Source organism: Triticum urartu, chromosome 4A, assembly GCF_056163025.1.
Source record: "Triticum urartu cultivar PI428250 chromosome 4A, HENAU_Tu73, whole genome shotgun sequence".
Lineage (NCBI taxonomy): Eukaryota > Viridiplantae > Streptophyta > Magnoliopsida > Poales > Poaceae > Triticum > Triticum urartu.
Window position 1 is genome coordinate 544,887,866 of NC_141876.1, and position 24,240 is coordinate 544,912,105.

The window sequence follows — 24,240 nt, forward strand, 5'->3', positions numbered from 1 at the left end:
GGGTATGTTTGTGAGGATCTGTGATACTTAAACCTTTAGAGAACAAGAAGGTACTTCACAAACAATTTGAACCACAGTTAATTTTAAATCAAGAAAAGGAAAAACGTGAAAAGTTCCCAAGTCCCTTAAAAGCTCAAGACGAGATAACCAATCTGAGAGCGGACGTGTCGTTCTAATCTTCACACACATCGCATAGCACACATGCACTTCACCTTACTCTGGGACAGAGCATGTAAACACTAAAAAGTTGCAGGTGCAGAGAGGGGGAAAGCATCTGGATCTCTGTGTCACCGAGGTTTGAAAGGCGGAGGGAATCATGTGGGGAAGTCAGGAGTCCACGTTAGCTCAGCTCTGATCCGGCTTAATGTAATGCTAATCCAGTTCCCCAGTAGGAGAGAGGAACTAGGCTAGCTCCTCCCCTGACCCCTGGTTCAGTGTATGTTCCTCAGTGTAATTGTCGTTTCCATCAATCAGACAATGGCTTGTAGTATCCGGGTGTTAGAGGGATGATGCATGATCCTTGAGAAATGGACCGGTGAAGACGACAGATTAGCACCATCTTTGATGCATGAGAGGGGGTGAGTTAACATGGGTTCAGTCTTGTTCGTAGTAGCATCAGAAAGCAGTTGAAGGAACAGGCACATCTATACAATAGGCTTGTGGGGTGGGGCTTGTGTTGTCCTTCCAATATTGGCCAACCATGAGGAGCATTTTACAGCCACAACTCCTAGGGCTTAGTGGTGGTGAAGATGTAGTAAACATCAAGATCAGTGTCGCCGGGTGATGCATTTTCTTACTTGCAAACTACTACTACTACTAATGCTGAATGTGTGGATCCTGGCTGGTCTCCGTTGCTTTACAGATGGGTATGGCCTATCCAGAGCCTGCTTTTCGGGCCGTTCTCATGCTCTGGTCCATCATGGCGTTTGACCTTTCGTGATTTTGTATGCATATCCTCTACACTCGTCGCACAGGGTTTGCAGAAAAGGCACCATCCGTCAGTGCCCTGCAGACTGCAGTGCAGCCATTCGCGGGTCAACCCCATAATCGCCCATGGGCAAAAGTCAACACGGCGCTGTCAGTAGAGGCACTCGAGGGGGGGTGGAAGACAGTGACGCCCACTGCGGGTTGACACCTGCGCAATCCTACTCATGGCTCCCGGTGCTCACTTGTGAGTTGACTTGGACACTTGGTGGTGTTTTGAGAGGGTTTCATTGGGCGAAACTGGAGGAGTGTGTTATGATGCAATGCGGAGGATTAATTAGTTTAATGATGGTTGGGGCGGAGGGGGAACCCATCCGTGCTGCTACCATGACTGCAAGACTCACCCGTGGAGCAGAGGCGCGTGACATATCCATCCATTCTAGCTCAGGAGTTGGGCATGATAGCATGGTTGCACTTGACTTCGTTCTCCTAGGGCTTAAGGATGATGTGGGCGATCGCATGGGACTGATCTTGACGTAACACTGACGGCGTAGCTTAGATTAGTTGCCGTTGACTCTGGTAAAGGAACGGTGGATCCCTTTGGTGCGGACGAGTGATGGGATCGGAGCTATGGAGTGGAAGTGAGGCGGGTGATTGATGCGATCAGGACTATGGAAGTGAGGCAGGCGGTGCTCATGAATCATGATGCATGAACCCTTGGGTATTTGACGAGTTCTACGCGCTTGTGCAGCAGGGTGGTCATGTGCGTGCCATGCTGATGTTAACAATCATGTCATGGGCCTGGGCGAGTGGTGAGTGGGCGGATGGGCATGCATTAGCGTGAAGCCATGTCGGCAAAGCACGAGTGCCTGTCAGAGTGCACCGCATTCACTGATCTAATCCTGTTGCTCCTGCGAGCTGACAAGTGTCGGTTCGCCCGGTGACTTGGGTGTTCCCGACTTGTAATCTCGAAATCATTACGGGTATCCTTGCAAAGGTCACTCCCTCATCATTTTTGGTGTAATGCATGTGTGCCATTTATCTTGACCTGAGAGTTTTTATTTTTTTCGTAACAAAACGTTTTATCTCAATCATGGGTCCAAATACCAAACCATTTTCACCGTTGAAAGTTGAAACTAAATCACATGTTAATGGCTTTGTCAATTTTTTTTCAGGAAAATCAGAAAAAAGGAAATAAAAATCACGGGAAACAAAAAAGTAAAAGAAAAATGAAAACCAAAAAACCAGTTCCTGCAAAATAACGAATACAGAGCTCGGACGCGCAGTTGAGGTTTTTCACTCCTTTTTTGAAGCCCAAGATGTGCTTTTCCCTTTTCTTCGCCTGCGAAAGAAAAATTGTGCTTTCATGAGAAACAAATTTATGCTTCTCGTGAAAGCATAATTTGTTTCCCGAAGAAGCAAAATTGTGCTTCTAGCAAAAGCAAATCTGCGTCTCTTGTGGAAGCACACATTTCCCCCTTTTTCGAGTAGCACAGAAGCACTTTTTTTTAGACAAGAAGCATAAATGTTCTTCTCGCGGAAGCAAATCTTTTCTTCCAGAAGCAAATTTGTGCTTCTCATGGACGCACACATTTTTTCCTTTTTCGGGAAGCACAGTTGTGTTTCTCGCGAAAGCAATTCTATACAAGAAGCAAATATGTGCCTCTCGTGGAAAAACAGATTCACTTTTCTCCGTGAAAAAATTCCGCGCAATTTTTTTTCTCTCCATAGTCTAGGGAAAATCAGGTAAAAACCGAAAAATAAACAAAACTAAAAATGAAAACACGTAAAAAAATCCAAAGGTAGTGTCCAACATGCAACATGTGGCAGTGGAGGGACGCACCTCTTGGCGTGCTCACAGGCCATCAAAGTGACCTCTGGAGGTCCCTGAAAGGGGTAATCTTAGGCTCACAGGTAGAGAGAATCATACTTAGACCTTTTTTGGCAAAAAAAAGGAGAATTATACTTAGACCTTTTCTAATGCATGTGTTTTTAGATGAGGTGATAAGTGCATTAAAGGATTTAACAACTAAACTTCCCATTTGCATATGTGTTTAGTTCTGGTTACTACGCTCCCTTCATTTAATTAGGTGTAGACTTATATTTGTGTTTCCACCTAGGTGCACTCTTTTAGCATCGTTTCTTCCTGAGATCACTATACTACTCTCTCTCTTTATATATATTCTTAATTAACATGCCATATCAGATTTTTGCTTAGGGCAATCTTGACACCTGTACAAGGCGAAGCGTTGGGAGGGGCTTCAAAAAATATACATAGAGAATCATGCCCAATTTATCGCGTAAGTCGACGGATACCGATGTAGTGCGCACCCCCAATTGTTCACGCAGACATGGGCCGACCCATATTTGGAAATGTCATTGCCTTTCTCCCACCGTTTTTTGGAAGGTTTGAACCTTCGGAATTGGTTTTACTTTCTTTTATATTTTTTGGGGTTTCCCTTTTTTCCCATATTAAAATTTTGGAATATTATTTTTAAAATTAGAGAACAAATTTTGAAATTTAGAATTTTTTTTGAATTTCAGAACTATTCTAAAATTTGGAAACATTTTTAGAAATTTACAAGAAGTTATGATTTCATTAATTTTTAGATATAGGATTATTCTATGAATTTGCCAGAATTTTAAAAAATTCAGAATATTTTCAGAATTCGTGAACATTTTTCTAATTCATGAATATTTTTGAATTTCAGGAACAAAATATTAAATTCGTAATTTGTTTTTGAATTTATGAATACTTTTTAATCAAGATCATTTTTAAAATATAGGAATATTTTTTAAAAGTTATGAACATCTTTAAATTCGTAAATATTTTTTGAAATTAGAAACATTTATGAAATTCATGCTCATTTATATGAATTCATTAACATTTTTTAAATTTGAAACCTTTTTTAAAAATTCATATATTTTTTAATTTGGGGGTATTTTAAATTTGTGATTTTTAAAAATAGGATAAAAATTGAACCTTTTTTTCAAATTAGTAATTTATTTGAAAATCATTTTGTTGAAATCCCTCATTTTTTAAAGAAGCAAAAAGCATAAAAGATAAAGAAAAAAGCAAAAAGATGAAACAAAACAAGAGACGAAAAAAACAGGGCACATCGCCCGGCAAAAAATCGCGCGTGTGGAGGAGTGGTGTGTGTTAGCTCGCTTTCCACTACACAGGATGGGGAGTAGTGAAAAACATCAAGTTTTGTCGACGATGCCGTTGCCATGCAAGAGGACCTATATTTGGGTGGTTATTATTTGGGTGGTTATAAGGTTAGTGGTATTCCTAACTCAACAGTGTTCAAGTCTTAGACTTGAAACTGCTCTCACAATTTTCTGGATTTATTAAAGTTTTTTCGGAAATGAGCCTTGAGTGGAAGGAGACGTTCCCGTCGACTACAAAGACGTTTGCGGCGAGTTCATCAATTTCAAGATGACGTGCCGGTTCAATCTCTCGGAGGTGCTTATAGGGGTAGAGTGTGCGCGTGCATTCATAGCGCTGAGCATATGTGTGTATGTATGAGCGTCTGCATCTGTATCGCGAAACAAAAATAATGTTGGAACGTCTCTGACAAATTGCTCCCATTGCCACCTTTGCGCAACCTCAACCATTTCTCCTTATTTATTCCTCCTTGAAACAGGCTCTCGCCCTGCTTTATATATAAAAACAACAACACAAAAATTACACGGACGAACAATACAATGTGGTGAGGTGGTCCTCTAAGACAGCAGATTCCTAGATAACTGGCAAACATAAACGCACGCGGCTATGCTGCCAAAAAACTAGCACAGGAAAACCTGATTACAATCCCATGACATGACCTAGGACACCTAGCCTCCACGAAAACGCCCACCAAAGTGGACAAGGGTTTTCACCTGGAGACTCTGGCACGGAGAGGAGAACCACGGTGATGTCTACGAGAAGATAACGTCACCCGCAGATGTTGTCGTCGTGGCGCTAAAGCGTGGAGCTTTCGCTCAGCATCTCACCCGTGCAACCACGGGGCACCCAGAACTGTCACCGCGAGAACCGGCCTCAATATACGGACCTAGGCAACAGAAAGTGCGCCCAAACCACCCTCCGCTACACCCCTCACCGCCGGGCGATAGAGAAACGTAGCCATCACCACGGCCACGGAACCTGCCTAAATGACACCATCCGGACCACCATCCGGGGCCGCCGCCCCGAAATCCATGTCCCTAGTCACCGCCAACCATCAACGTTGCAACTTACAGACCACGGTGGGAAGAACGGAAGACACATCCTTCTGCTCCTAGCCCGACATCAGCCACTGGACCTGGGTGGTCACCTCCACAGTACGAGGCGTCCACAGCCAGTCCCTATGGACCGAGGGGACACGACGTAGTAGTTGCCGACGGCCACCGCGGATCAAGCCCTGACACTAGTCCTCGACCTTGGCCGAGGCAAGCTCAGACGCCGCCACACCCATGACCACTGACGTCTCTCCGACCAACGACAAATCAACAACATGGGCGCCAGCTCGGACCGATGCCACAACGGAGCAGCAAGATGCTACCTCTTGAGCTTGCATTGGATTTCCCCAAAGAGGAAAGGATGATGCAGCACAGTAGCGTAAGTATTTCCCTCAGTTTTTGAGAACTAAGGTATCAATCCAGTAGGAGGCCATGCTCAAGTCCCTCGTACCTGCACAAAACGATAGCTACTCGCAACCAACGCGATTAGGGGTTGTCAATCCCTTCACGGTCACTTACGAGAGTGAGATCTGATAGATATAATATTTTTGGTATAGAGATGCAAAGTGAAAAGTAAAAGGCAAAGTAAAAAAGAAAAGTAAGATTAAAGTGATGGAGATTAATATGATGAGAATAGACCCGGGGCCATAGGTTTCACTAGTGGCTTCTCGCAAGAGCATAAGTATTCTACGGTGGGTGAACAAATTACTGTTGAGCAATTGACAGAATTGAGCATAGTTATGAGAATATCTAGGCATGATCATGTATATAGGCATCACGTCCGTGACAAGTAGACCGAAACGATTCTGCATCTACTACTATTACTCCACTCATCGACCGCTATCCAGCATGCATCTAGAGTATTAAGTTAAGAACAGAGTAACGCTTTAAGCAAGATGACATGATGTAGAGAGATAAATTCATGCAATATGAAATAAACCCCATCTTGTTATCCTCGATGGCAACGATGCAATACGTGCCTTGCTGCCCCTTCTGTCACTGGGAAAGGACACCGCAAGATCGAACCCAAAGCTAAGCACTTCTCCCATGGCAAGAACTACCAATCTAGTTGGCCAAACCAAACGGATAATTCGAAGAGACTTGCAAAGATAACCAATCATACATAAAAGAATTCAGAAAAGATTCAAATATTATTCATAGATAGACTTGATCATAAACCCACAATTCATTGGTCTCAACAAACACACCGCAAAAGAAGAAGATTGCATTGAATAGATCTCCACAAGAGAGGGGGAGAACTTTCTATTGAGATCCAAAAAGAGAGAAGAAGCCATCTAGCTACTAACTATGGACCCGAAGGTCTGAGGTAAACTACTCACACTTCATCGGAGAGGCTATGATGATGTAGAAGCCCTCCGTGATGACGGCCCTCTCCGGCGGAGCTCCGGAACAGGCCCCAAGATGGGATCTCGTGGATACAGAAAGTTGCGGCGGTGGAATTAGGTTTTTGGCTCTTGTTCTGATCGTTTGGGGGTACGTAGGTATATATAGGAGGAAGGAGTACGTTGGTGGAGCACTAAGGGGCCCACGAGGCAGGGGGCGCGCCCCCACCCTCGTGACCGCCTCTTTTACTCCTTGGAGTAGGGTCCAAGTCTCCTGGATCACGTTCGGTGAGAAAATCACGTTCCTGAAGGTTTTATTCCGTTTGGACTCCGTTTGATATTATGTTTCTCCGAAATACTGAAATAGGCAAAAAACAACAATTTTGGGCTGGGCCTCCGGTTAATAGGTTAGTCCCAAAAATAATATAAAAGTGGAAAATAAAGCCCAATATAGTCCAAAATAGTAGATAATATAGCATGGAGCAATCAAAAATTATAGATACGTTGGAGATGTATCAGGCATCCCCAAGCTTAATTCCTGCTCGTCCTCGAGTAGGTAAATGATAAAAGGAGAATTTTTGATGCGGAGTGCTACTTGGCATAATTTCAATGCAAATCTTCTTAATTGTGATATGAATATTCAGATTCGAAAGATTCAAGACAAAAGTTTATATTGACATAAAAATAATAATACTTCAAGCATACTAACAAAGCAATTATGTCTTCTCAAAATATCATGGCCAAAGAAAGTTATCCCTACAAAATCATATAGTCTGGCTATGCTCTATCTTCACCACACAAAGTATTTAAATCATGCACAACCCCGATGACAAGCCAATCAATTGTTTCATACTCTAACTTTTTCAAACTTTTTCAATCTTCACGCAATACATGAGCGTGAGCCATGGATATAGCACTATAGGTGGAATAGAATGGTGGTCGTGGAGAAGACAAAAAGGAGAAGATAGTCTCACATCAACTAGGCGTATCAATGGGCTATGGAGATGCCCATCAATAGATATCAATGTGAGTGAGTAGGGATTGCCATGCAACGGATGCACTAGAGCTATAAGTATATGAAAGCTCAAAAAAGAAACTAAGTGGGTGTGCATCCAACTTGCTTGCTCATGAAGACCTAGGGCAATTTGAGGAAGCCCATCATTGGAATATACAAGCCAAGTTCTATAATGAAAGATTCCCACTAGTATATGAAAGTGACATAACGAGAGACTCTCTATCATGAAGATCATGGTGCTACTTTGAAGCACAAGTGTGGTAAAAGGATAGTAACATTGTCCCTTCTCTCTTTTTCTCTCATTTTTTATTTGGGCCTTTTCTCTTTTTTATGGCCTCTTTTCTTTCTCTTTTTATTTGGGCTTCTTTGGCCTCTTTTATTTATTTTTCGTCCGGAGTCTCATCCCGACTTATGGGGGAATCATAGTCTCCATCATTCTTTCCTCACTTGGGACAATGCTCTAAAAATGATGATCATCACACTTTTATTTTTCTTACAACTCAACAATTACAACTCGATGCTTAGAACAAAATATGACTCTATATGAATGCCTCCGGCGGTGTACCGGAATATGCAATATGACAATGATGGAGTGTGTCATAATAAACGGAACGGTGGAAAGTTGCATGGCAATATATCTCGAAATGGCTATGGAAATGCCATGATAGGTAGGTATGGTGGCTGTTTTGAGGAACGTATATGGTAGGTGTATGATACCGGCGAAAGATGCGCGGTATTAGAGAGGCTAGCAAAGGTGGAAGGGTGAGAAAAAGTGCATATAATCCATGGACTCAACATTATTCATAAAGAACTCATATACTTATTGCAAAAATCTAGAAGTTATCAAAGCAAAGTATTACGCGCATGCTCCTAGGGGGATAGATTGGTAGGAAAAGACCATCGCTCGTCCCCGACCGTCACTCATAAGGAAGACAATCAATAAATAAATCATGCTCCGACTTCATCACATAACGGTTCACCATACGTGCATGCTACGGGAATCACAAACTTTAACACAAGTATTCTTTAAAAAAATTCACAACTACTCAACTAGCATGACTCTAATATTATCACCTCCATATCTCAAAACAATTATCATGCTTCAATCTTTTCTTAGTATTCAACACACTCAAAAGAAAATTTCACAAATCTTGAATACCAAGCATGTTATTATTAAGCAAATTACCATGCTATTAAGAGACTCTCAAAATAATTTAAGTGAAGCATGAGAGATCAATAGTTTCTTTAAAACAAATCCACCACCGTTCTCTAAAAGATCTAAGTGAAGCACATAGAGCAAAACTACATAGATCAAAAGATATAAGTGAAGCACATAGAGCAAAATTATAACGCTCAAAAGATATAAGTGAAGCACATAGAGCAAAACTACTTAGCTCAAAAAATATAAGTGAAGCACATATAGAAAAATTATAATGCTCAAAAGATATAAGTGAAGCACATAGAGCAAAACTACTTAGCTCAAAAAATATAAGTGAAGCACATAGAGCAAAATTATAATGCTTAAAAGATATAAGTGAAGCACATAGAGTATTCTATCAAATTTTAATTCATGTATGGCTCTCTCAAAAGGTGTGTACAACAAGGATGATTGTGGCATACTAAAACACAAAGACACAAATAATACAAGACGCTCCAAGCAAAACACATATCATGTTGGTGAATAAAAATATAGCTCCAAGTAAATTACCGATGGAAGTGGACGAAAGAGGGGATGCCTTCCGGGGCATCCCCAAGCTTTGACTTTTTGGTGTCCTTGGATTATCTTGGGGGTGCCATGGGCATCCCCAAGCTTATGCTCTTGCCACTCCTTGTTCCATAATCCATCACAAGAATTCACCCAAAACTTGAAAACTTCACAACACAAAACTTAAAGTAGAAAACTCGTGAGCTTCGTTAGCGAAAGAAAACAAAAAACCACTTCAAGGTACTGTAATGAACTCATTATTTATTTATATTGGTGTTAAACCTACTATATTCCAACTTCTCTATGGATTATAAACTATTTTACTAGCCATAGATTCATCAAAATAAGCAAACAACATACAAAAACAGAATCTTTCAAAAACAGAACAGTCTGCAGTAATCTGTAGCTAGCGCAAGATCTGGAACCCCAAAAATTATAAAATAAATTCCTGGACGTGAGGAAGTTATCTATTAATCATCTGCAAAAAGAATTAACTAAATATCACTCTTCAAATAAAAATGACAGCAGTTCTCGTGAGCGCTAAAGTTTCTGTTTTTTACAGCAAGTTCAACAAGACTTCCCCCAAGTCTTCCCAACGGTTCTACTTAGCACAAACACTAATTAAACACAAAAAACACAACCAAAACAGAGGCTAAATAAATTATTTATTACTAAACAGGATCAAAAAGTAAGGAATAAAATAAAATTGGGTTGCCTCCCAACAAGCGCTATCGTTTAACGCCCCTAGCTAGGCATAAAAGCGAGGATAGACCTAGGTATTGCCATCTTTGGTAGGCAATCCATAAGTGGCTCTCATGATAGTTTCATATGGAAATTTTATTTTCTTTCTTGGAAAGTGTTCCATGCCCTTTTTTAATGGAAATTGAAATCTAATATTCCCTTCCTTCATATCAATAATCTCACCAACCGTTCTAAGGAAAGGTCTACCAAGAATAATAGGGCAAGAAGGATTGCAATCTATATCAAGAACAATGAAATCTACTGGCACATAATTCCTATTTGCAACAAGAAGAACATCATTAATCCTTCCCATAGGTTTCTTAATAGCAGAATCTGAAAGATGCAAGTTTAGAGAGCAATCATCAAAATTTTGGAAATCTAGTAAATCACACAAAGTCTTGGGAATAGTAGAGACACTAGCACCCAAATCACACAGAGCATAAAACTCATGATCTTTAATTTTAATTTTAATAGTTGGTTCCCACTCATCATAGAGTTTTCTAGGGATAGAAACTTTCAACTCAAGTTTTTCTTCATAAGATTGCATCAAGGCATCAACAATATGTTCGGTGAAGGCTTTCTTTTGACTATAAGCATGCGGAGAATTTAGCACGGATTGCAACAAGGAAATACAATCATAATTAAATTCCTTGAGATCCAGTATAGTGGGTTTAGCAACATCTAGATTTTTATTTCTTTCAATCCCACTTTCATCAATTTCATCATAAAGATCTAAATACTCCGAATTTTTAGAACGCCTTCTAGGTAAAGGAAGATCATATTCAGTTTCATCAAGATTCATATTGCAAAACAAAGATTTAATAGGAGACACATCAATAACTTTTAGATCATCTTGACTTTCATAGGAATTGGAAGAACACGCTTTAATAAAGGCATCTTTGGAAGCACGCATCCTAGCGGTTCTTTCCTTGCACTCATCAATGGAAATTCTCATGGCTTTGAGAGACTCATTGATATCATGCTTACGAGGAATAGATCTAAGCTTTAAAGAATCAACCTCAAGAGAAATTCTATCAATTTCCTATCCAAATCATCAAGTTTAAGCAATTTCTCTTCAAGCAAAGCATTAAAATTCTTTTGTGAATTCATAAACTCTTTAACACTATTCTCAAATTCAGAGGGCATCTTATTATAATTTCCATAAGAGTTGTTGTAGGAATTCCTATAATTATTAGAAGGATTACTAGGATATGACCTAGGATTAAAATTCCCTCCATAAGCGTTGTTACCAAAATTATTCCTACCAACAAAATTCACATCCATAGATTCATTGTTATTCTCAATCAAAGTAGACAAAGACATATCATTAGGATCAGAAGAAACACTCTTAGTAGCAAATAATTTGATAAGTTCATCCATCTTTCCACTCAAAACATTGATTTCTTCTATCGCATGCACTTTTTTATTAGAAGATCTTTCAGTATGCCATTGAGAATAATTAACCATAATATTATCTAGGAGTTTAGTAGCATCTCCTAAAGTGATTTCCATGTGCCTCCCGCGGCCGAATCTAAAAGATTTCTAGAAGCAAAATTCAATCCGGCATAAATTTTTTGTATAATCATCCACAGATTCAAACAATGAGTAGGGCAATTACGTATCATTAATTTCATTCTCTCCCAAGCTTGTGCAACATGTTCATGATCAAGTTGCTTAAAGTTCATAATATCGTTTCTAAGAGAGATGATCTTAGAGGGAGGGAAATACTTAGAGATAAAAACATCTTTGCACTTGTTCCAAGAATCAATACTATTTCTAGGCAAAGACGAAAACCAAGCTTTAGCACGATCTCTAAGCGAAAAAGGAAATAGCTTCAATTTAACGACATCATTATCGACATCTTTTTTCTTTTGCATATCACATAAATCAACAAAGCTATTCAGATGAGTAGCGGCATCTTCACTAGGAAGGCCGGCGAATTGATCTTTCATAACAAGATTCAACAAAGCAGTATTGATTTCACAAGATTCAGTATTGGCAACAGGAGCAACCGGAGTGCTAAGGAAATCATTATTATTGGTATTGGTGAAGTCACACAATTTGGTAGTATCTTGAGCCATCGCGACAAACAAGCAATCCAACACACAAGCAAACAAAAGGCAAGCGGGCAAAAAGAGGCAAATAGAGAGGGAGGATAGAGAGAGAGAGGGCGAATAAAACAGCAAGGGTGAAGTGGGGGAGAGGAAAACGAGAGGCAAATGGCAAATAATGTAATGCGAGAGATAGGGATTGTGATGGGTTCTTGGTATGTTGACTTTTTGCGTAGACTCCCCAGCAACGGCGCCAGAAATTCTTCTTGCTACCTCTTGAGCTTGCGTTGGATTTCTCCGAAGAGGAAAGGATGATGCAGCAGAGTAGCGTAAGTATTTCCCTCAGTTTTTGAGAACCAAGGTATCAATCCAGTAGGAGGCCACGCTCAAGTCCCTCGTACCTGCACAAAACGATAGCTACTCGCAACCAACACGATTAGGGGTTGTCAATCCCTTCACGGTCACTTACGAGAGTGAGATCTGATAGATATAATATTTTTGGTATTTTTGGTATAGAGATGCAAAGTGAAAAGTAAAAGGAAAAGTAAAAAGCAAAGCAAGATTAAAGTGATGGAGATTAATATGATGAGAATAGACCCGGGGGCCATAGGTTTCAGTAGTGGCTTCTCTCAAGAGCATAAGTATTCTACGGTGGGTGAACAAATTACTGTTGAGCAATTGACAGAATTGAGCATAGTTATGAGAATATCTAGGCATGATCATGTATATAGGCATCACGTCCGTGACAAGTAGACCGAAACGATTCTGCATCTACTACTATTACTCCACTCATCGACCGCTATCCAGCATGCATCTAGAGTATTAAGTTAAAAACAGAGTAACGCTTTAAGCAAGATGGCGTGATGTAGAGAGATAAATTCATGCAATATGAAATAAACCCTATCTTGTTATCCTCGATGGCAACGATGCAATACGTGCCTTGCTGCCCCTTCTGTCACTGGGAAAGGACACCGCAAGATCGAACCCAAAGCTAAGCACTTCTCCCATGGCAAGAACTACCAATCTAGTTGGCCAAACCAAACGGATAATTCGAAGAGACTTGCAAAGATAACCAATCATACATAAAAGAATTCATAAAAGATTCAAATATTATTCATAGATAGACTTGATCATAAACCCACAATTCATCGGTCTCAACAAACACACCGCAAAAGAAGAAGATTACATCGAATAGATCTCCACAAGAGAGGGGGAGAACTTTGTATTGAGATCCAAAAAGAGAGAAGAAGCCATCTAGCTACTGTTGGAAATATGCCCTAGAGGCAATAATAAATTAGTTATTATTATATTTCATTGTTCATGATAATCGTTTATTATCCATGCTAGAATTGTATTGATAGGAAACTCAGATACATGTGTGGATACATAGACAACACCATGTCCCTAGTAAGCCTCTAGTTGACTAGCTCGTTGATCAATAGATGGTTATGGTTTCCTGACCATGGACATTGGATGTCGTTGATAACGGGATCACATCATTAGGAGAATGATGTGATGGACAAGACCCAATCCTAAGCCTAGCACAAGATCGTGTAGTTCGTATGCTAAAGCTTCTAATGTCAAGTATCATTTCCTTAGACCATGAGATCGTGCAACTCCCGGATACCGTAGGAGTGCTTTGGGTGTGCCAAACGTCACAACGTAACTGGGTGGCTATAAATGTGCACTACGGGTATCTCCAAAAGTGTCTGTTGGGTTGGCACGAATCGAGACTGGGATTTGTCACTCCGTGTAACGGAGAGGTATCTCTGGGCCCACTCGGTAGGACATCATCATAATGTGCACAATGTGACCAAGGAGTTGATCACGGGATGATGTGTTACGGAACGAGTAAAGAGACTTGCCGGTAACGAGATTGAACAAGGTATCGGGATACCGATGATCGAATCTCGGGCAAGTATCGTACCGATAGACAAAGGGAATTGTATACGGGATTGATTGAATCCTTGACATCGTGGTTCATCCGATGAGATCATCGTGGAGCATGTGGGAGGAAACATGGGTATCCAGACCCCGCTATTGGTTATTGACCGGAGAGTTGTCTCGGCCATGTCTGCATGACTCCCGAGCCCGCAGGGTCTACACACTTAAGGTTCGATGACGCTAGGGTTATAGGGAATAGATGTACGTGGTCACCGAATGTTGTTCGGAGTCCCAGATGAGATCCCGGACATCACGAGGAGTTCCGGAATGGTCCGGAGGTAAAGATTTTTATATGGGAAGTCATCATACGGTCACCGGAATAATTCGGGGGGTTACCGGTATTGTACTGGGACCACCGAAGGGGTTCCGGGGGTCCACCGGGAGGGTCCACCTACCCCGGAGGGCCCTATGGGCTGTGTGTGGAGAGGGACCAGCCCCTTAGTGGGCTGGGTGCCTTCCCCCCTAGGGCCCATGCGCCTAGGGTTTGGGGGAACCCTAAAGGGGGGCGCCCCCCTTGCCTTGGGGGGCAAGGCAAGCCCCCTGGCCGCCGCCCCCTCCTCAGATTGGATCTAAGGGGCCGGCCCCCTCTCCCTTGCCTCTATATATATGTGGGGGGTGGGAGGACAGCCGCACCCAAGTTCTGGCGCAGCCCTCCCCCTCTCCCAAGTCCTCCTCCTCTCCCGCGGTGCTTGGCGAAGCCCTGCAGGATTGCCACGCTCCTCCACCACCACGACGTCGTGCTGCTGCTGGACGGAGTCTTCCCCAACCTCTCCTTCTCCCCTTGCTGGATTAAGGCGTGGGAGACGTCACCGGGCTGCACGTGTGTTGAACGCGGAGGCTCCGTTGTTCGGCGCTTAGATCGGAATCAACCGCGATCTGAATCGCTGCGAGTACGACTCTTCATCCGCGTTCTTGCAACACTTCCGCTTAGAGATCTACAAGGGTATGTAGATGCACTCCCCTTCCCCTCGTTGCTAGATTACTCCATAGATTGATCTTGGTGATGCGTAGAAAATTTTAAATTTCTGCTACGATCCCCAACAGCTACTAACTATGGACCCGAAGGTCTGAGGTAAACTACTCACACATCATCGGAGAGGCTATGATGATGTAGAAGCCCTCCGTGATGACGGCCCTCTCCGGCGGAGCTCCGGAATAGGCCCCAAGATGGGATCTCGTGGATACAGAAAGTTGCAGCGGTGGAATTAGGTTTTTGGCTCCTGTTCTGATCATTTGGCGGTACGTAGGTATATATTGTTGGAAATATGCCCTAGAGGCAATAATAAATTGGTTATTATTATATTTCCTTGTTCATGATAATTTTTTATTATCCAAGCTAGAATTGTACTGATAGGAAACTCAGATACATGTGTGGATACATAGACAACACCATGTCCCTAGTAAGCCTCTAGTTGACTAGCTCGTTGATCAATAGATGGTTACGGTTTCCTGACCATGGACATTGGATGTCGTTGATAACGGGATCACATCATTAGGAGAATGATGTGATGGACAAGACCCAATCCTAAGCCTAGCACAAGATCATGTAGTTCGTATGCTGAAGCTTTTCTAATGTCAAGTATCATTTCCTTAGACCATGAGATTGTGCAACTCCCGGATACCGTAGGAGTGCTTTGGGTGTGCAAACGTCACAACGTAACTGGGTGGCTATAAAGGTACACTACAGGTATCTCCGAAAGTGTCTGTTGGGTTGGCACGAATCGAGACTGGGATTTGTCACTCCGTGTAAACGGAGAGGTATCTCTGGGCCCACTCGGTAGGACATCATCATAATGTGCACAATGTGACCAAGGAGTTGATCACGGGATGATGTGTTACAGAACGAGTAAAGAGACTTGCCAGTAACGAGATTGAACAAGGTATCGGGATACCGACGATCGAATCTCGGGCAAGTATCGTACCGCTAGACAAAGGGAATTGTATACGGGATTGATTAAGTCCTTGACATCGTGGTTCATCCGATGAGATCATCGTGGAACATATGGGAGCCAACATGGGTATCCATATCCCGCTGTTGGTTATTGACCGGAGAGTTATCTCGGTCATGTATGCATGGTTCCCGAACCCGTAGGGTCTACACACTTAAGGTTCGATGACGCTAGGGTTATAGGGAATAGATATACGTGGTTACCGAATGTTGTTCGGAGTCCCGGATGAGATCCCGGACGTCACGAGGAGTTCCGGAATGGTCCGGAGGTAAAGATTTATATATGGGAAGTCCTGTTTTGGTCGCCGGAAAAGTTTCGGGTTTTATCGGTAATGTACCGGGACCACCGGGAGGGTCCCGGTGGTCCACCAAGTGGGGCCACCAGCCCCGGAGGGCTGCATGGGCCAAGTGTGGGAGGGGACCAGCCCCAGGTGGGCTGGTGAGCCCCCCCACCAAGGCCCAAGGCGCAAGGGAGAGTGGAAGGGGGCAAACCCTAGGCTCAGATGGGCCTAAGGCCCACCTAGTGGTGCGCCCCCCTCTCTCCCCCCTTGGCCGCCCCCTAGATGGGATCTAGGGCTGGCCGCCACCCCTAGGGGTGGAAACCTAGATGGGGGCGCAGCCCCTCCCCTCCCCCTATATATACTTGAGGTTTTGGGCTGCCAGAGAGACGATTCAATCTCCTTCTTGGCGCAGCCCTACCCCTCTCCCTCCTTGTCACTTGTGGTGCTTGGCGAAGCCCTGCTGGAGTACCACGCTCCTCCACCACCACCACGCCGTCGTGTTGCTGCTGGATGGAGTCTTCCCCAACCTCTCCTTCCCCCCTTGCTGGATCAAGGCGTAGGAGACGTCACCGGGCTGTACGTGTGTTGAACACGGAGGTGCCGTCCGTTCGGCACTAGGATCATCGGTGATTTGGATCATGACGAGTACGACTCCATCAACCCCGTTCACTTGAACGCTTCCGCTTAGCGATCTACAAGGGTATGTAGATGTACTCTCCTTCCCCTCGTTGCTAGATTACTCCATAGATTGATCTTGGTGATGCGTAGAAAATTTTGAATTTCTGCTACGTTCCCCAACAGTGGCATCATGAGCTAGGTCTATGCGTAGTTTCTATGCACGAGTAGAACACAAAGTAGTTGTGGGCGTTGATTTTGTTCAATATGCTTACCGTTACTAGTCCAATCTTGATTCGGCGGCATTGTGGGATGAAGCGGCCCGGACCGACCTTACACGTACTCTTACGTGAGACTGGTTCCACCGACTGACATGCACTAGTTGCATAAGGTGGCTAGCGGGTGTCTGTCTCTCCCACGTTAGTCGGATCGGATTCGATGAAAAGGGTCCTTATGAAGGGTAAATAGCAATTGGCATATCACGTTGTGGTTTTTGCGTAGGTAAGAAACGTTCTTGCTAGAAACCCACAGCAGCCACGTAAAACATGCAAACAACAATTAGAGGATGTCTAACTTGTTTTTGCAGGGTATGCTATGTGATGTGATATGGCCAAAGGATGTGATGAATGATATATGTGATGTATGAGATGATCATGTTCTTGTAATAGGAATCACGACTTGCATGTCGATGAGTATGACAACCGACAGGAGCCATAGGAGTTGTCTTAATTTATTTATGACCTGCGTGTCAACATAAATATCATGTAATTACTTTACTTTATTGCTAACCGTTAGCTGTAGTAGTAGAAGTAATAGTTGGCGAGACAAATTCATGAAGACACGATGATGGAGATCATGATGATGGAGATCATGGTGTCATGCCGGTGACGATGATGATCATGGAGCCCCGAAGATGGAGATCAAAAGGAGCAATATGATATTGGCCATATCATGTCACTATTTGATTGCATGTGATGTTTATCATGTTTATACATCTTATTTGCTTAGAACGACGGTAGTAAATAAGATGATCCCTGTAACACCCTCGATGCAACTACATCTCCCACGTGTCGAGGCACGACTTAGAGGCATAATCGCATTGAAGGCATATGTCGCAAGTCAGATAATCATCACAAACATCCCATGTAATATAGATAATAAAAGGGATAACATAGTTGGCTTACACTCGCCACGTCAATCAAATACATAAATAACATACGTCATCCAAACACTCATGGCCCGACTACGGCGCCAAAATGAAAGATAACCCAACAAGCGACATGGTCCCGATCACCCCCAATAGGGCACCACTACTGATCATCAGGAAAGGAAACATAGTAACGTTGAGAGTCCTCGTCAAACTCCCACTTGAGCTCGAGCGCGTCACCTGGAGCGGAATCACCTGGACCTGCATCTGGTGTAATAGTAATCTGTGAGCCACAGGGACTCAGCAATCTCGCACCCTTGTGATCAAGACTATTTAAGCTTAATAGGTAGGATAAGGTGAATATATGTGGAGCTGCAGCAAGCGACTAGCATATGAGGTGGCTAACCTATTCGCAAAAGAGAGCGAGAAGAGGAGGCAAAGCGCGAGCGAGAAACTAGAGAGTAACCTGCGCAAGCATTACTCCAACACCGTGTCCACTTCCCGGACTCCGCCGAGAAGAGGCCATCACGGTAACACACTCGGTTGATTCATTTTAATTAAGTTAAGGTTCAAGTTATCTACAACCGGACATTAACAAATTCCCATCTGCCCATAACCGCGGGCACGGCTTTCGAAAGTTCAAATCCCTGCAGGGGAGTCCCAACTTAGCCCATGACAAGCTCTCACGGTCAACGAAGGAATAGACCTCCTCCCGAGACGTTCCGATCAGACTCGGTACCTCGGTTCTTCAAGACATTTCGACAGGTTAAAACTAATCCAGCAACATCGCCCGAATGTGCCGACAAATCCCGATAGGAGCTGCACATATCTCGTTCTCAGGGCACACTCAGATAGGTCAAGCTACGAGTAAAACCAACCCTCGAGTTTCCCCGAGGTGGCCCCGCAGGCTGCCTGGTTCGGACCAACACTCAGAGGAGCACTTGCCCGGGGGGGTTTAAATAAGATGACCCTCGGGCTCTGGAAACCTAAGGGAAAAGAGGCTAGGTGGCAAATGGTAAAACCAAGGTTGGGCATTGCTGGAAAAGCTTTAATCAAGGCGAACTATCAAGGGGTTCCCATTATAACCCAACCGCGTAAGGAACGCAAAATCCGGGAACATAACACCGATATGACGGAAACTAGGGCGGCAAGAGTGGAACAAAACACTAGGCGAGAGGATGAGCCTTCCACACTTTACCAAGTATATAGATGCATTAAGATAACATGGCAATATAATGATATCCCAACAAGTAAATAAATGTTCCAACAAGGAACGGCCTCCAATCTTCACCTGCAACTAGCAACGCTATAAGAGGGGCTGAGCAAAGCGGTAACATAGCCAATCAATGGTTTGCTAGGACAAGGTGGGTTAGAGGTTTGACTAGGCAATTTGGGAGGCTGACAAGCAAATGGTAGGCATCGTAGCATTGGCATAGCAAAAGAGCGAGCAAACTAGCATAGCAAAGATAGTAGTGATTTCGAGGGTATGATCATCTTGCCTGCAAAGCTGTCAGAGTTGACTGGATCCTCGAAAGCAAACTCAACGGGCTCCTCATTAGCGAACTCGTCTCCCGCTCTACCCAAACAAGACATACAAGCAACAAGGACACAATCAACCACGTGCAAGGATCAAGCAATATGATGCAATGATGATATGCTATGCGGGATGCGATGCGGGATGCGTATGCAAGATTTGACAGGAAATACATGAACCTGGCCTCAACTTGGGAAACCAAGTGTGCCACTGGAAATATGAGATGAAATCGCTTGAAAACGATATAAAGAACGCCGGAATCGGAGTTACGGTTTGGAAATGGCAAGCGATTCAAATGACACCGGTCTGCGATTTACAGCAAGTAGCCATCTAAATGCAATGAGATGAACATGCTATAGCACCCAAACATGACAACAAAATACATGACAGGGATGCATTCAAGATGCTTAACAAAAGTCTAGCACTGAGCCACGACCAATTCATCCATTAACAGGTTCAAACAAGTATGGGAAAATGCATATGGCAAACAGATCTCAGACTTAGTGAAATTAACACTTGTCTGAAATTTCAGACCAAGTGGCACTCTTCGGAGCAACAAAACTACATGCTACAGGACCTGAACATGGCAAAGTAAAACATGGCATGGAGCTACTCAAATAGCTTAACAAAAGTCCCTTAGTGACCTTGAGCCAAAAGGGATCAGAAAATATACTAACAAGCATGGCAACATAGCAAAAGCATAATCAGTTTTCAGACTTAGTGAAAACTGGCACATGCTGAAACGTAACTCAAGTAGGCATGTTTACGAGCTCGATGCACTCACCACGGTGCAAGTCATGACAAGATAAGCATACATCTATCAAGAACATATAAAATGCAAGCTATACATGGCAAGAACAATGGCATAGCATGCACGGATCAACTACAACATCATCGGCAAAATTGCAAACAAGTTGACAATCTGCCCAGATTCACAAAGTAGCAAAAGTAGAGCTCGATTGACTCAGGCTAGGGTGCTCCATAATTGCAAACAAAGACATGGATGGATAGAGCACTACAATATTAATAAAACATCCTTACTGATCATCCTCAAAAGAGGCACGGATCTCTCGGAAACAACATGAACATATGACAACATGAGATAAACAGCTCAAGGACTTAGTGGAAATGCTAAGTCCATGAAAACAGAATTACCAAGTGCCTCACTTTGCAAGCTTGCACTAGTCACCACACACATCACAAAAATACATGGATTGCACCTCTGGAAATATGAAAAAACCCTTAACAAAACATATGTAGAGCATCAGGGCATATCATGCACACAATAATCATGGCAAAAATGACAAATGTCTAAGATGGAGTAGCAGATCTGACAATTAACTCAAGTAGCCTCCTTCTAACAGCATTTCGGGCATCAAGATGAACTCAAATGAAAATGATGCAATGGAATGAAATGATGTACTCTCAGAGATGAACATTTTGATATGCTATATGCATGAATCGGAGCTACGGATGCAAAGTTACGAGGCCATGAACAGGGGCACTTGGATTTGAGAATTTCGGGACTTAGAAGAAAAACAACCTCTCAGATCTAGGGTTTACTATTCACGGCACGCGAACCGAGGCGGAATCCGGCGAGTACTGTTCACCGGTGACGACGAGGACGGCGGCGGCCGGAGGAGGAGATGGCCGGGGTGGTGGAGACGGTCGGGCGGCGGTAGAGGAGGCGGCGGGGCCGGCGATGGCGAGGCGGCGATGGTGCCGCGAGGCGGCCGGAGAGGCGCCGGCGTCGGGCGACGCAAGGAGGAGGCGAGGCGGCGCCCTCACCGGAGATGGCGCGCGGTGGCGGGGCGGCCGGCGACGGGGAAGGCGGCTGGGTGGCGGCGCGCGCGATGGAGAGGAGCGGCGCGGGGCGCGACTGGATGGGCCTCGGGAGGGCCCGGCCTGGGCTCTCCGGGCCGGCGATGTGGGCGCGAGGCACGGGCGAGTAGGACGGCGACACGTGGCGGCGGTGGGAAGCAGCGAACACGTCCGTCGGTGGCAAATTTTGTCCGGCGGCGCGTGGAGACGAAGAAGACTATGGTTTCGGGGGAAGGAGAAGGGGAATTTCGGGGTGGTCTATTTATAGGCATAGAGGGAGCTAGGAGAGTCCAAATAAGGTGCGGTTTTCGGCCACGCGATCGTGATCAAACGCTCTAGATGATGGAGCAGAGTTAGGTGGGTTTTGGGCCATATTGTAGGGGTGTTGGGCTGCAACACACACGAGGCCTTTTCGGTCTCTCGGTTAACCGTTGGAGTATCAAACGAAGTCCAAATGGTACGAAACTTGACAGGCGGTCTACCGGTAGTAAGCCAAGGCCGCTTGGCAAGTCTCGGTCCAATCCGGAAATGTTTAATCCCCACACACAAAAGAAAGGTAGAAATGACCAGCGGAGGAGAACGAAGCGCCGGAATGCAAAACGGACAACGGGGAAAAGCTCGAATGCATGAGATGAACACGTATGAAAATGCAATGCACATGATGACATGATATGAGATGCATGACAACGATAACAACACACGGAGACAAAAACCCGAACCCGAGAAAATAAAATAACTTAACGCCGGAAACGGCAAGAGTTGGAATACATATTGGGAAAGTTACATCCGGGGTGTTACAATCCCTCATTAAAATTTCAAGAAAGTGTCCTCCCTAACTGTGCACCGTTGCGAAAGTTCGTCGTTTAGAAGCACCACGTGATGATCGGGTGTGATAGATTCTAACGTTCACATACAACGGGTGTAAGACAGATTTACACACGCGAAACACTTAGGTTGACTTGACGAGCCTAGCATGTACAGACATGGCCTCGGAACACAAGAGACCGAAAGGTTGAGCATGAGTCGTATGGTAGATACGATCAACATGAAGATGTTCACCGATGATGACTAGTCCGTCTCACGTGATGATCGGACACGGCCTAGTTGACTCGGATCATGTAATCACTTAGATGACTAGAGGGATGTCTATCTGAGTGGGAGTTCATAAGATGAACTTAATTATCCTGAACATAGTCAAAAGGTCTTCGCAAATTATGTCGTAGCTCGCGCTTCAGTTCTACTGTTTAGATATGTTCCTAGAGAAAATTTAGTTGAGAGATGATAGTAGCAATTATGCGGACTAAGTCCGTAAACTGAGGATTGTCCTCATTGCTTCATAGAAGGCTTATGTCCTTAATGCACCGCTCAGTGTGCTGAACCTTGAACATCGTCTATGGATGTTGCGAACATCTGACATACACATTTTGATAACTACGTGATAGTTTAGTTAAACAGTTTAGAGTTGAGGCACCGAAGACATTTTGAAACGTCGCGAAACATATGAGATGTTTCGAGGGCTGAAATTGGGATTTCAGGCTCGTGCCCATGTCAATAGGTATAAGACCTCCGACGATTTTCTTAGCCCGCAAACTAAGGGAGAAAAGCTCAATTGTTGAGCTTGTGCTCAGATTGTCTGAGTACAACAATCATTTGAATCGAGTGGGAGTTGATCTTCCAGATGAGATAGTGATGTTTCTCCGAAGTCATTACCACCAGGCTGCTAGAGCTTCGTGATGAACTATAATATATCAGGGACATATATGATGATCCTTGAGATATTCGCGATGTTTGACACCACAAAAGTAGAAATCAAGAAGGAGCATCAATTGTTGATGGTTGGTGAAACCACTAGTTTCAAGAAGGGCAAGGGCAAAAAGGGATACTTCATGAAACGGCAAATCAGCTGCTGCTCTAGTGAAGAAACCCAAGGTTGAACCCCAAACCCGAGACTAAGTGCTTCTGTAATAAGGGGAACAGCCACTGGAGCAGAATTACCCTAGATACTTGGTAGATGAGAAGGCTGGCAAGGTCGATAGAAGTATATTGGATATACATTGTGTTAATGTGTACTTTACTAGTACTTCTAGTAGCACCATGGTATTAGATACCGGTTCGGTTGCTAAATGTTAGTAAACTCGAAATAAAAGGCTGCGGAGTAAACGGAGACTAGCTAAAGGTGAGCTGGCAATATGTGTTGGAAGTTTTTCCAAGCTTGATGTAATCAAGCATCGCACACTCCCTCTACCATCGAGATTGGTGTTTGCGTTGAGCATAGACATGATTGGATTATGTCTATCGCAATACGGTTATTCATTTAAGGAGAATAATGGTTACTCTGTTTATTTGAATAATACCTTCAATGGTCTTGCACCTAAAATGAATGGTTTATTGAATCTCGATCGTAGTGATACACATGTTCATGCTAAAAGATATAAGATAGTAATGATAGTACCACCTACTTGTGGCACTACCACGTAAGTCATATCGGTATAAAACGCATGAAGAAGCTCCATGTTGATGGATCCTTGGGCTCACTCATTTTTTGAAAAGTTTGAGACATGCGAACCATGTCTATTGGTGTATATGCATGAAGAAACTCCATGCAAATGGACCGTTTGGACTCACTTGATTTTGAATCACTTGAGACATGCAAATCATACCACATGGGCAAGATGACTGAAAGCCTCGTTTTCAGTAAAATGGAACTAGAAAGCAACTTGTTGGAAGTAATACATTTTGATGTCTGCAGTCCAATAAGTGCTGAGGCGTGTAGTGGATATCGTTGTGTTCTTACTTCACAGATGATTTGAGTAGATATTGAGTATATTTACTTGATGAATCACGAGTCCGAATTATTGAAAGGTTCAAGTAATTTCAGGGTGAAGTTGAAAGATCGTCGTGACAAGAGGATAAAAGATCTATGATATGATCATAGAGATGAATATCTGAA